This window comes from Notolabrus celidotus, chromosome 21, assembly GCF_009762535.1.
Source record: "Notolabrus celidotus isolate fNotCel1 chromosome 21, fNotCel1.pri, whole genome shotgun sequence".
NCBI classification, from domain to species: domain Eukaryota; kingdom Metazoa; phylum Chordata; class Actinopteri; order Labriformes; family Labridae; genus Notolabrus; species Notolabrus celidotus.
The window spans coordinates 18116915-18130117 of record NC_048292.1 but is presented as its reverse complement, the minus strand read 5'-3'; the positions used below and the strand labels follow the sequence as shown (position 1 = coordinate 18130117).

The 13203-nt window shown below is 43.5% G+C and overlaps 1 protein-coding gene across 2 annotated transcripts in view; it reads left to right on the top strand.

Annotated features, from left to right (window-relative positions):
- Positions 1–406: 406 nt before the first annotated feature.
- Positions 407–13203, top strand: part of plxna4 (plexin A4) — a 254565-nt gene continuing 241768 nt past the window's right edge. The window contains exon 1 of one of the 2 annotated variants that reach the window (XM_034673574.1): positions 407–603. The gene's annotated coding sequence lies outside the window, so the exon portion shown is untranslated. Of the gene's footprint in view, positions 604–2225; positions 2824–13203 lie in introns of those variants that run through there. The other variant, XM_034673573.1, reaches the window with a different exon arrangement.

Genomic DNA, 13203 nt, shown 5'->3' with positions numbered 1-13203 from the left:
TGGAACCAATTTTGGCCTTACAAAAAGGTTTTGCTGTAAGTAGAAAACAGCCTTAATCAGCCTAAATCTATTTATTTTCACATATATGTGTAACAGTATAACTTATACATTTATAGTTATATATGTATATATTTCAAATGTTGTTGTTAAGCAGTCTGTACAGTAAGAGCTTGGATCACATGGCAGTCAGTCCCTTGAATTTGAGGAAAGTAAAAATTGTGCAATAAAGATTCTAAACACTGCCTAGGTGAGCTACATGACGTCATATAGGTTACGTGAGAAGTCGTGAGGTGCTGTCCCATTCCCAATTATAAAATTTAGGAGCCCTCTCTGCCTCCTGCCCTCAATCACTTTCCAGGTGACGTCAATTAAGTCAAGAAGGGCTCAGGGCTTAGGGTTTAGGAAGGACATTGAGATTTGGCCATTGAAGCCAAACGAGTACACAGGTGTTTTTGATTACAGTCACGTGACTTGAAGCTGCGCATTTACCCTTTTCCGTCTTTTAACAATTTTTAAAACTTTACTTTTCCGGTTGAAATGAATGACATGGCTTTGAAAACTGGTCTTAAATCGTTCGAAAGACAGCTGCTGATAACATTTAAGGTAAGTAGGAGTTTTTTACGCTTATTTTAGCGACTTTTTCAGCGTCATGTTTACAACTCATAAACTGCATCACGTGCGGGTATTGTGTTATTTTATGTCAGATGCATGCATGCTGAAACACCCATGAGCCAGTTATCATAGATAGTAAAGCTGAAAGACAAATGACAGGCTGCTGTGCATCTTTTTTTGGACTACTGTGCGTATCCGTTGCAGTAATCATGTTCTATTGGCATGAGAAGTGGCTTTCTGTCTTGATGTGCAACATTTGGAGCATATCATACTTAGTGCAGGTATCTTCATACATTTGTAATATTCTTTTTTATAGCAAGAAAAAAATCTTGTAAATTGAAGTAAAAAAAGTCACAGAGCACCACAGGATTAGACACTGAGGCTCTGTCGTCCGTTGGTGTTTCTCAGTGTAAGTGGCTGTAAAGTTTCTTTGGCCTGTAGGTGGGGCTCTGATGCAGTGTTTCAAAGCGAGGAACCCCTGTGGAAGTGGAAGTGAGTGCAGACAGAGAGAAGGACGAACGGAGGGAGGGAGGGAGAGAGAGGATGCTGCAGCAGCAAGCGCGGATTCCTCCCCACAATCCTCCTCTCCCTGCTCGCCCCCTCGAGCGCATTCTGCCTCTGAGGTTCAGATATGTAGGATAAACGGTCAGAGGGCGCGTGCTCACATTTCCATGAAGTAGTTTTTTCTGCACTTGGTTTCTTTGAAAACCTCCAAACCCTCCATCCTTCAATAGAGTTTTGCAACAAACTGAAAGACGGGCTTGCTTTGGATGTTATCTTCACATGGTTATAAAAGAAACCTCAATCTTGTGCGCAATATTTAGCAGATGATGATGGGTTTGTTTTGAGCTTTCTTCATGTGATGACAAGGAGTGGGTTTAATAGTCTATTTATGAAGAAGTCCATTATTCCTGCACCCCCACACCGCTTATTTCTCTAAAGACATCATTACATAATTAGGCCTTTTAGAATATTAATTGCTTAAAATATATGGGGGGAGGATAAACTCCTGGAGCATATTAAAAGATCATCAAAGAACAAAAATGCAGATTCTAATCCCCTACATCTATGCAAGTGTCGTAATTATGTTGCAGTGTTCCCCTAATCTCTATCTTTTTCAGCGATCCTGAGATTAGATATTCAAATCCTATGATCTGATCATTTCACCCCCGTATTGTTGCGTATTTGTGTAAATTTCCCCTTTGGCATTGCTAAATCCCATTCGCAGCGGGGTTGATGCGTTGCCTTGCGTAAACCTATGTTTTTTTGCAAAGCATAAACTCTGTTTAATCTCACATCCTCTGTCATATTGTCTCGTTGGTGACACAGAACTTTCAAAGGGGGGGTCGTTTTACCTGAAAGTCAACTTTTAAAATGATTTTTTATAAGTGTTTGTTAAAGGTTGCTGAAGCTGAAGATCAGTGTGATCTAGGTGAGAAATTGCAAATGTGTTTCAAAGAGGTTTGATCGTAAACATGCAGGCTTTGGTTTGTTGTGGGTCTGATGTTTGAAAATGTAACCCAAATGCAGCCCCCTCCAGACCCGAGGTGTTACTGCAGATCCCTGGTCAAAAACAGTCTCTTTTTTTTCAACGAGCAAAGCGCCATCTACTCAGTCCCTCCCGAGCCTCAAGATCCTCCGCGAGGCTGCAAACTCCAAGGCAGCGCGCGCCTCTCTCTCTCCGTCCCTCCCCTGCTCACTCTCTCCCTCTCGCACTCCGCTGCAGCACCCTCAGCGCCTCAGTCGAGCAGGAGCACCGCACTGAGTCACATCTCTACACACACGCTTTTTCTACACGCGCACACACACACATCTACACGCACACACACGCACACAAGCACTGCCTCCTGCGGTATCCCATACGGCGCAGCGGCTTTTCCAGCGGCATACCAAGTGCGTCCTCGCCGGGGAATGGGAGGTGCTGCTCCCGGGTGTCAGAGCGCTCAGAGCGGTGTAGAAGAGTCCTACTGATCGGGGATGCTGCTGGAAGTCTGCTGCTATTTCTTCTTCACGTGCAGGAATCGCCGTCTTACTACACCTCTACACGGGGGATTTAAAGTGGACTAGCCGTTTGATCAGGATATAACATTATTCTAAGCATTTCCCATTTTTGGAGGGGAGTACACGGAGTTGGGGATTGCTCTGGACGTGCCTCTTATCCGCAGTGTCGATGCGGCTGCGGCTGTGAAGTGATATCTGCAAAGATTACAGGTAAGAAGAGGGGCTTGTCACCGCGTTAGATCCCACAGCCAGGACTGTTTTCAGGGTGTTTTAGAACCACTGTAGACCGGATTTTGGGTGTAAAGGTTGCCACTGCAGCAGCCAGGTGTCGGAGGCGTGTTGCACCTGTTCTGGCTGCGCCATGCCTGCTCTGCGCACTCCGGTGATCGGGCGGATTTCATTCCGAACCTGCCCATTTGTATGGTTTGACTACAACTGGAGAGGATGTGCAAAAATGTTTAATGATAGATCATCTCTCAACTTAGGACACCGGATTCCCTCTGTGTGGCGCCTCAAATCATTCATGCCCTTCATTCAGTGTAAGCTCGAGAGATCTGCTGCATGCCCAAATAGTGCTCGTGCCTCTTGCAGCGTAAAAACTCTGAAGGTTAAAAAAACTGAGAGATATGTCAGGGGACTCCGCGCCAGATTTACGCAGTGCCTCCGGGGATAAACCCGCTGTGTAGGACTAGCATTGAGTAGAATGCTGGACTGCCGTTGGAACTCCAGACATGGCTCGGCTCTGAATCATGGAAATGGGCGAAACTATCTCATTTTCTGACTTTCTTTTTTTCTTTTTATCATGAATCTAAGCGATCGATACCCTATGAACTATATTTTCTAAATAGGGATGGAGGAGATCTTGAAGTAGAATGAGGGATACAGCGTGGCTCTATTTAAAAGTTATTTAAATTCATGCAGTTTTGGAGTATGTCCTGCATCCTCTGGGACCCACGTTGGAATGATTTTATGCAGCCTGGATCTGTACTATAAAGAGTGTATTACACATTGTAGCTGCACATTTATCGTTTTTAGAGCAGCTGTGCCAACTCACTCTTGTAATTCGCTGAAAACGCACATTGTGTGATGCAAAACTAACCTTCAGAGGCACACGTCTCCCAGTGTGGCTTCTAGATTAGTGATACTCCAGTGTCCTCTCAAAGATTTTGAACTTGACTGAAGGGCTTGACTTTTGGGAAAGCCTACTGGAGTAAACAGAAAACATTGTAATGTAATATCACTCCAGGGACTTAATCTCTGTGGTATGCAGCAGCTTTTGATACTTTAATTTGACTTTAATCACAAGACAGGGAATGTCATAGCACTGTTATTGTACTCTACACAGTCACATGCTGTATAATCGAATGTTAAACTTGTTTTATTCTCAGAATATCAAATTGATCATATGAAGTATATTTGATTCGATCAAGTTAGAGAACAAATATGTGTTTTTTTTTGTTTTCCATCCTGTTTGCTTTATCATTCTGTGTTCTGTATTGAGAGGATTAATGTTTGAATCAGTCGTGGTCGTCTGTGTATGTTGTTTACAGATATGAAGTGATACACAGAGGGCAAATTTAAATGATCTACTCAGCAGGCTACCTTTAATCCTCTGCCAAATTACAGTCACTTTTTTTTTGCATTGCTTCGATGTAGTAAGTGGATATATAGCTGTTTATATTCATAAAGATCATCTTCCTCTCCATTCCTCCCCGTTTGGCTCTCTGTTGGAGCTCTGCCCCATAGAGTAAGCCAAGAGACGTGCTGATGAGCAATGATGAGTAATTTTTCCTCCAGGCTGAATGTTTAAGATGGTGTTACAGTCAACACTGTCTTTAAATGCTACATGTTCACTGTTTGCACATTCTTACTTAGTTTTTTGTCTCAATTGGACTTGTTACACAGGGTTAATCATCCTGTTTGGCTCAGCGTGTCTGTGTGTCATTTCCTGGCACCAGTGTCCTCTCTGCTTGAATGGGGGGGTTTGTTGGAGCTGGAGCTGATTTGTTGACATTTAAGGAAGGGAGAGTAGCAGCGCAGGCTCTTCAGTACACGCTGTAGTCTCAGCCATGTAGTGGGATGTAGGTCGTTGATTCCAAATGCGACTTTATTCTCTGTCGCCTCTCATGCCCCCCCCACCCTCACGCACAGAAAGCAGCTGCTCCAGCCTATGCAAAATGCAGATCCCTGGTACAACAGTCACACTGGGTACTCTGAGCCCCTCTGCCGGTTTGTCCCTCCCTCTATCCACCTGCACTCCACACTCAATGCATCAATTCAGTGTTGCCCTGCTGAACACTGGTTCTTATGACTGTGTGCACCATTGTGTTATTGTTGTTGCATGGATATATAATGGTACAACTTTAGCTTTGTGGGTTATTTTTTTGTCCAATGATGACACCTAAAGCCATATGTAGTCGTTTTAGTGCTCACTCAGGAGAGCGTGGCTGAAGGGATGAGGCTGTTTCCTGGAAGTACCATGAGGGGCAGTGTGGTTTCACAGGCTGGTGCAGTGGATAGATTGATCCCCCTTTACTGAGGCATTCTTGTCATCAATTTGAATTGTTTCATTGTGTAGATTGTTTATGGGTACTTATTAGATTAATATTTTTTCAAGCATGTGATAGAACCATCTTCTGATAGATTTTGTGTTTGGTATTAACATGTCTGTGCTTTAAGTGGTGGGTAACATCATTATGTTATTGGATTTCATGTTTCAGTTGGTTTGATGGCTCAACAACTGAGAACAAAATACTAAACATTTATTAGATGATGCATCTTGAGGTTTGCTCTTATTTTGTTGTTTAAATGTTTGTAGAGTGCAGTTGTTGGATTAAGGAGAGCTCACTCATAGCTGTGACTTCCTACAGGCTGAAGTTCCTCTACTTCTCTGTCAGTGTGACCGACTGACTGACTTAGAGGCGAGTTTTATGGTGTGCATTTGTGTGTGTGCCGTTTTTTTTCCCAATTGAATCAGTCCCTAAACTCCTCCTGAATGTTGAAATGTGTCTGTTTGTCCCCTCAGAGGACGCGCATGTGCTGGCTATAAGTGTGTGTGGTCTGCTTCTCTCAAGGTCTCAAGGGAAAAACAGGCTGTCTGATAATCCTATCTCATCAGTGTCCTGCCTCCTTGTCCTTTCACCAGATTCCTGCTCAGTTGTAAACTCTTAAAGGCTGTAAGAGCACTTGGCACTACTCCGTCTCCCTCCCTCACGGTTCTCCCTCCCTCTCTCCATCTCTCTCCGTGTGCTGTCCATCAAAGCCTGCCTATAGGAATTGGAACAGCAGCCTTTATCGGCCTGTAAGCACCTCGCATTGACATACTACCCCTTGTCTGTCGGCCAATGTTACGGCTACAAGGCTGCAGTTTGGACCCGCAGAGCACGGCCCTGTCAATATTATGGCTTGCTAATGGATAAACTCTGACTCCAACCTTGGTAGTAAAGACATTCATTACATTTTAGGGGCGGCACACTGGCAAGAATAAGCTCCATTGAAACTCTTTGCAATATATTCACGTCAAGGGAGGAAACTGAATGAGAATGAATGGGGAACCTTGGAAAGATTCTCCATAGTGATATAAATGCCTGGTAGCAGTGTCGGCAAGACTCAGCAGAAGTGTGTTTGTGTGTCCGTGTGTGTGCGAAGGATGCATCTGTGACTGACTGGCTTGGCGAGGTCCAATACGAATCCTCTGGTCACAGAGATGTATCGGCATGTCAGACTGAATGATGTGTCTGTGGGTCTGACCTGAATGGAGCTCTCTGTTTGTTCTCATGCTCTTTCTGTTGCTCACTTTCTCACTTGATGTCTCTCTCTCTCTCTCACACGCTCACTCTTTCTCTCTCTCTCGCACACACACACACACAGACACTTAAACCCCTCTGGGCTGTGACAGGACTACCAGACGCAGGCTAGTGTCCAATTAGATCCTCTCCTCCTCCCCTCTCCTCTCCCGTGTCTCCAAACACCAGAGAAGATTGCAAATTGTATTTCCATGTCACCAACTGTTCTTCCCAACATAATCTGTCTCCCATATTTTCGCACAGGCGACACATGATTCTTCAACAATGGCTGCAGGGCTCATATCAAATTGGATGTACAATGTTTGCAATTGCTTCTCCTTTTGCTTTAACTGCCACAATATATTTAGGTAGTTGTGTTTTTTTTGAGAGAGCCATACTGCTTCCTTTTGACAATTCAAAAGAAAGCGTCAATATTCAAATTTTCACCTGAAGGGAAATTTGAATATTCTACCGGCAACATCAAACCTTTGTCTTTGCATACCCTCTGTGTGGACTTGACCTTGGAGATTGTCAAACTAAGTCTTCGGTGAAGACTTAAGATTAAGATTCTATTACGTTTCAGTTGACATTACATCACAGAGATGATATCGCTATCTGACGGCTTGACAGTTTTGATCTAAATTCTAATTTGGGGGGAGGATTCTATGCTACATTAAGACAGTAATTGCTTACAAGTGTGTAATTAACCCTTTGGTAATGCACCACAGAGCTGCATATTGATGATTTGCTGCAGCAATGACAGCAGAAATCTGAAGTGAGGATCTCCAAACAATAGGCGTTGTAAATTGCATTGGGAGGAATCAATACCTGCCACAATGTCCAATTTAATGAGGAGCTTTGTTCTCCTCTGAACAGTTTACTCAGCATATGTGTGACTCCTGCAGAGAAGATGCAAGTGTGTGTGTGTGTGCTGTTTTCAGGACGTCCTTTTTTTCCCCTCTTGGCGACTGGAGTCCTATTAAGCTGTCACGTGCCTTTATAATGGAGCCCAATACATGTACACGTTACTATATCGCAGTCGCACCAATTTTATTTTCTCCCTCTGGCCTTCTCTCATGCTCCCTTTCATCTTTTCTCTCAATCCTTCTCTCCCTCTCTGACTGTTTCTGCCTCCAGCTCTCTTGTGCCGTATCTTTCTGCTTCACTCTAAGCTGCCAAGCTCATAACTTTATCTGTGTGTTTGTGTGTAGAGTTGGGGGAGAGGGGGGGCGACATCCTGACTGTAATGACATTGGAACGACCTATGAAGCAGGATTCAAAACGAAAAGGAGACATTGGACGCTCCTGTCTTAGATGGAGATCAGGGAGCCGTGGAAAGGCATCAACATATCAGTGAGCTTACCAGACTGCTCCTTTTGATAAGACCATGTTAAGCATTTCTCCCAGGTCTGTATGATTCATATGAAGCTGTGAGTCTGATATATAAATGGCTGTCTTTGATGCAGCGGCAGGTGACACGCTGTGCATATTGGCTCTTATGTTTGTGTGTACCAAGCGGAGCATGACAAGCCGTAAATTAGTTTTGTTTCAGATGCATGAAATGATGAGAAAATTGCAGACGGTCTAAGGGCATTTCCCCCCCCTCTCACTCTCTCATTTCTCTGTGCGCCAGCGCCTTAAGTCCATGCGAGGATTAGGCCCATAATGCTGTTTTCATCCAAAGAAGCATGGGCACGCATGCTTAAGTATGCATGCATGCATGCACACACATTTTATTAATCCATCTCAGACAATACCTCAGAGCTCTCAATATTTATCATGTAACATACCACCAACATATGAACCACAGACATGTTTGGTGTGCCTTGTAATTTATCCCAGAGGTGAGCATTTTTCTCTTTTTTTCTCTTAACCTTTGGGCTTATTTTCTCATCACTCCATTCCTTCAATAACACAAGCCCCTTTAAGTGAGACTGCAGGGATAAAGCCGTGTCTTGTTGTGCTACTTAAACAGACAGTTCTAATGGGTTTTACTACAACAATCTTGTAAATGTGAGGTCAAAGGTCAAGTGGTTCTCTTTAGAGCCTGCAGTGCTGTCAACATGTGGTAACCGTAGTTACTATTGGAGTTAGATTTTTGTTATTAGTCCATGAAAAGCAACTTTTGTAATAGAAACAAGCGAAAGTAGACACAACTTAATTCTTTTAAGTTATATTTTTGCCTTTAATGGAAAGGACAGCTGAAGAGAGAGGAAATTATGTGGAGTACAGAGTGAGGGAGGACACAAGGCTGGAATCGAGCCTGCGACCTCTGCGACAAGGACTATAGCCTCTGTAAATGGGGCGCACACTTAGACTGCTAGGCCAACAGCGTCTTGGTAGGTTCTCCAGCAAACTTTTATTGGAGTGTCTACAAGTTAGATGTGAAAACTTCCAAAATTCCCTGAAAAATGTGCTGTTATTTCAGTCAGTTAATCACAACTGAGCTGAATGGCAGCTTTGATTGACAGATGTGTTCAACCCCCCAGTCTGGCTGTCCCTGTTGAGTAGTGTTGACCGTAAGATACACAGTGAAATGTGATTACTATGTTAGATGACTATCATTTTGCTGTGTAATATTGTCTCTTCACAGGAGGGATGGTCTGTTGAGATGACCAGAGGATTTAAAGTTAATGACATGTCTCACCACATTTGAAGCCCACACACACACTGTGATCCACCCCCCCCCCCCCCCCCCCCCCCTCCTCTCCCCCTCTCCCCCTCTCTCTCACACTTCCTGTCTGCTCCCAGTGTCAGCAGTGTCAGGGGGCATCAGTATGCAGTGTTACCACAGTAATTGTGAAACAGCGGGCGCAGGGAGGACCCCCTGTTGCGTTGTAGCCACAAGGCGGAGGGGTAGGGGGAGGATATGCTTTACTGTAATACTCTCCCTGCATCACTCCACCTTCTCCTGTCTCCCCCCCTCTCCCCTCAGGATATATCGTGGTCTAGCAGCATAATGTTGGGGATGTTACAGAAAGACTTAACAAGGCTTACACTGGGTTTTCGTGTTATTCTTCTCTCTGTGTGCTACTCCCTTTTGAGTTTGGGATTTTGCCTTTCTTGAGTATTTTTTTTTTTCTTCTGTTGATGGGATTTGGAATGGCTTGCGTCTCTGTGCGAATGCAGTGATTGACTCTTAGCCAGGACCCAATTCTAGCCAAGTGCTGGGGAGAAATTTGTTGCTCTCCTGGAATAAAAACGTGTTTCATTTGTTATTCCGGACTTTCATCACTGACGGGTATTGATTTGCGATTGCTGTGATTAAACTTGCCAAGGAAAAAGAGGGACTGCACTGAAAGTTTTGCCGTGAACCCTAGCCAACCTCTCTGTCTCTCCTCCCAAAACTGGTGAATCATCATCCTCCGAGTTTTGTCACACACAATCCTTAAATTCTGACATGTATATTTGATTTGTGAAGATTGTCATGTCTTTGAAACATAAAAGCTGAATTCTGAAAGCTCACTTCCTTCAAGGAAAAGCTTGTTTTTCTGCTCAGCACAAGGAGTTCCTATTAATTCTTCCCACTATAGAGACACACAGCATCCTTACCTGCCACCTACGCAACTAACAGTGTTCCTATGGCAACGTGATTTGTCAACTGAGAACCCCTGCATGGCAACTGTCCTCACTGCTTGAAAAAATTGCAGGTGGCACTAAACAGACGCGAGGGGTTGATACTGTGATGGAGTTTTGACCTTTCATATGACAGTGACTGGACTCAGATTTACTATTAACATTTAATGTGCAGTGAGAGGAAGGCGCCAATACTTGTTGACATTCTCAGTGCTGGTTATCATCACTGGTAGATTGATGGGATGGAGTGTTTCTAGTCTGAGCTTGTGATGCCTTGAGCGACATAAAAACTTTCAGAGCAGAATGCTGGAAGTTTAGACTGTTCTCAATATTGAGTTTTCAGCTTTTCAGGTTTGTGATTAACCATTTAGAGGTCAATGAGAAGTAAAAAAAAAAAAACAATCCCAAAGATTCTTTTAACGATGTTAACTTCTGCAGCACGACAGAGAGAAGGAATGTTAATGTCTTTGACATGAGGACTGTTTACACAACCCTTCTTCTCTTCAGGATTTTTTCACTTTATCATGTCTTTACTAAAATATGCACAAAGAAGTCCAACATATCAAAGTTCATATTTATCTAATAGTTAATACCTTTCTTTTTTCTTCCAAGTTATATTTTTGGGGCTTTTTTGCCTTTATGGATAGGATAGCTGAAGAGAGACAGAAAATGTGGGGAGCAGAGAGTGGGGGAAGACACGCAGCAAATGGACGTGGCAGGGAGTCGAACCGGTGACCTGCGATGAGGACTCTAGCCTCTGTATATCGGGCGCTTAGACCGCTAGGCCACAAGCGCCCCATCCCAAAGATACCTAAATTATTATATCCTTCCATTGGAGAAGTGGGACCCAGCAAATACACTTTTTCTTCATGATCGGCTTCGATGATTATGAAAAAAAAAGATTGATTTTCAACTACTCTGATATACTCTGAGTGGTTATAAGACAGGCTGAAACTAATAACTTTACATGAACCAAAAGAGCAAACTTCAACATCAGGAACAAGATTTGCTTTTTCTATAGAGTTTATTTTTTTTTTCAAGTTATATTTCAGTCAGACAACTCACGATTACTTAAGATAAAGTTTATTGCAGCATACAGTATTATGTTTGGCGTATGGGCTCCGAACCTCATTACTCCTCGTAGATTATTTAAATGCAGACATTTAGGAGCAATGAGATAGGACTAACCCCCTCGGAGCCCGCAGGTGGATGCCGGGGAGGAGGTGGGTACGAAGTTTTCACACAGCACTGAGCAGGACAGCAGGAGCACTGGCAAAGCAGAGGCAGAGACAGGGAGACTTGAAGCTTAAATAGACCGCCAATGAGAGGATGTTGAGATCAGCTGATAGGAAGGGTGATGACGTGTCAGTATGAATGAGCGCAGCTCGAGTTGTCTGCCTGAACTAGCTTGCAGGCGGCGCTCCATTTTTGCGAAAATTGGCCTTTAATGGACAGGACAGCTGAAGAGACAGGAAATGTGGCAAGTAGAGAGAGGGAGAGGACATGCAGTAAATGGTCGAGGCTGGAATCGAACCTTTCACACTTAAAATTACATAAGCTAGTTGAAAAAAGAAAGACAGGATTTCTTTTGTGGGAAGGACGAGCGAGACAGGTATACACAGGAAAAGATCAGCAAGGTGAAAAACCGTATCACTTTTCCCACAGGGGCTCTGAAACCAGCACAAAATAAAAGTGCCCCACAGTGGCTCCATTTCATCAGTCAAACACATTCAGCATTGATGCAGCAAATAAAAGGCAGGAGTGGATTTCTAAATGCAAATCATTCCCACTAAACCTTCATACCGGTCCAGCTCTATTTATGTAGTCAAAGTTTTGGGCTGTTATAACCAATTCTCTCTTTACTGAGCACAAATCTCCTCCCGCCACCCACACAGAGCACTGGGAGTTTCTGCAGACATCAGCACTCAAATCCCCAGATGACAGACTAGAAGTGGAAAGGTGAGCCACTTTGTTGTGCTGCATCAAGCATCCTCCCTCTCACCTTTTTTTTTCTCTCTCTCTGTTGGCTGAAAAAAAAAGGCTATCCCTTCTCTCCCTCTGTCTGAGTTAACTATTGTAACTGTGGAGAACACGCAAGTTCTGACAGAGTTTTCATCCCTCCCTCCCCTTCCTTTGTGTCCATCCGTTCTGCACCGTCATGGCAGTCCTTCCAGCTCGACTTTGATTGGCTTGTTTTGGGCCCACCGGCAAATCTGGCAACCGGATAGTTATGTTGTATGTGCGCGTGTGTGCCCGTGTTGAAGTCGGTGTGTGTAAGAGGGTTCTTTTGCATGTCTCTAGGAAAAAAAAGCAATGCATGAGGTAAAGCCTGCGGAAAATCAAAGTATAAAAACGGCCATGACCAACTGTGGAGAGACGAAAGCGGGGGAGGAAGAGAGAGGAGGGGTAAAACGCTGGATAACAATTTGCATCCTCTCACTTGCAAGTGTGAACGGCTGGCTAGAAAGCTTGTCTGATGTGTTTATGCCATAGGCTGTGAGGGATGGAGTTAAAGGGAGAGGGAAAGTTTGTGTGGAGACAAACAGAGGAAGGGAGGGAGGTGCTGTGGAAGGCTTGTAATGGGGTGTTAACCTGTGTGAACTTTGTTTACTCACTTTCACTTCTCTGTTAATTCAATGGCTTGAAGCTTGTTTTCACGATGTTTTCAAAGAAGTGCATATAAATTGTTATTTTAATGTGTCTGTTGGATATATATTTGAACATTTACCATCTATTAATGACTATATGCAGAAGTTGAAATGATAGCTGTCATTACTTCTGCTGGAAACATCAGATACAGCTGGATCATGTATGCAATTTGTATGCATCTTAAACTCAAAGTGATGGCATCTTTTCTTCTTGCAGTGAAAGGCCTTCTTTAAAATTACCTGTAGTTTGTCAACACTATTCTTTAAGCCTACATGTATTATGATTTGTTAATAGAGTCATGACAACCTTTGATTATTGTTGATGGCTGTGTTGGATGCATAGGAAAGCATAGCTCTGCAGAACAATCCAGCCTCTGATATAAAGCCAAGTTTGTGTCACAACTGAGAGACATTGTACAGTGGTACAGGAACATGCTCTTTAGCTGAACTCTTCATGTTGGCACAACTACCACACCTGTTGTTAGATATGTTTTACTTTTCATTTAGTGGCTCTTTCTAGAAACTGGGTTTCCTCACTCAGCAGATCTGAAGACAGGAAAAAGAAAGCCCTTGTGACAAAA